The sequence below is a fragment of the Microtus ochrogaster genome, chromosome 10, assembly GCF_000317375.1.
Source record: "Microtus ochrogaster isolate Prairie Vole_2 chromosome 10, MicOch1.0, whole genome shotgun sequence".
NCBI classification, from domain to species: domain Eukaryota; kingdom Metazoa; phylum Chordata; class Mammalia; order Rodentia; family Cricetidae; genus Microtus; species Microtus ochrogaster.
Genome location: NC_022016.1, coordinates 21,289,495 through 21,290,763, shown reverse-complemented (window position 1 = coordinate 21,290,763; position 1,269 = coordinate 21,289,495). Strand labels below are relative to the sequence as shown.

General features: G+C 37.4%; 1 protein-coding gene across 1 annotated transcript in view; it reads right to left on the bottom strand.

Moving 5' to 3' along the window:
- Positions 1 to 1,269, bottom strand: part of Ccdc171 (coiled-coil domain containing 171) — a 351,463-nt gene that overhangs the window by 337,730 nt on the left and 12,464 nt on the right. The window lies entirely within an intron of this gene.

The window sequence follows — 1,269 nt, the reverse complement described above, 5'->3', positions numbered from 1 at the left end:
TAAAATTATCCAATCACTAAATTTGGTGGCTTCTTAAAAGGTTTGGCATAAATTTGCTACATGATGCAACAAGGCTGCTCTGTGAACCTGCCTGAAAAGAGAAACAGAAAACATGCAAGCACAAACACTTACACATCATGTTTATAGCAGCACTACTCCTAACAGCCAAAAGGAAAAACTACATTAATTCCTGACGACTTGTGAATGAGTAACAAAATGTAATAAATCCATACAGAGGAATGGAATATTATTCAACAGTAAAAAGAAACAAAGGCCTATAAGTGCCACAATATAATAAATCTCAAGAACAAGCGCAAAGAAGCCAAACATAAAAAGAGGCATGGTTCCATTGACAGGAATTATTGAGAACGACAAAGTTATAGATATAGAAAGAAGGTCAGTTGGTAGAGTTGAAATAACTCTATTCAGAATCTAGAATTCAGAGTAAAGATTTCTCCATTAAAAGCACGGGGTGGGGGAGGCTGAAGAGACAGCACATGCTGCTCTTCCGGAAGACCTGAGTCTGAGTCCCAGTTCTGACTTTAGGAAGCTCTCAGTGCCTATAGCTCCAATTCAAATGGGTGACAACCTCTTCTGGTCTTCCTGTCTCTGTCACACACAGAGTCTGAGTCAGGAGACAGAGATTCAATAAGTAAAAATTTAAAACATATATATTATGGATGTCTTCTGATGTTTTCTTTCTAAACTGAAAAAGCATAATAAATAATGTAAATATTATTATAATTCTAAAGTATGTACTTATATAACATACTTCTACTTCATAAGAAAGGCCCTGGACAAATATTTACTGAATTATCCATGGTCAACTCTAAGAGGTAAGATTACATATACATATATACATAGTCTCCATCAATCCTTCTCAAACTAAGTATAAAAATTTATTCACAGCTTCAGCTGTGTGGTGGTGGTGCACACTTTTAATCCTAGCAAAGGCAGATGTGTCTCTGAGGCTGAGGTCAGTATACTGTCCCTGTTTACTCCAGTCCTCCTCTCTTCCCTCTCTCATCCTCAGCTCCACAAGGTCAGCATCCCCTCAGCACATGTTCCTGATGCTGCAATGCTTGCCTCAACACAGACCACTGAGTGGAGGAAGCTAACCAGGGACGTACACTCCCCAAACTGTCCAGTCCAAATAAACCTCTTTCTAAAATTTCTCTCAAAGATTTGTCAGCAATAAGAAATTGACACATTTCAATAATCAAGACAAGGTAGTATTTAATTAAGAACAGACAACATTTTTTTTTTTTT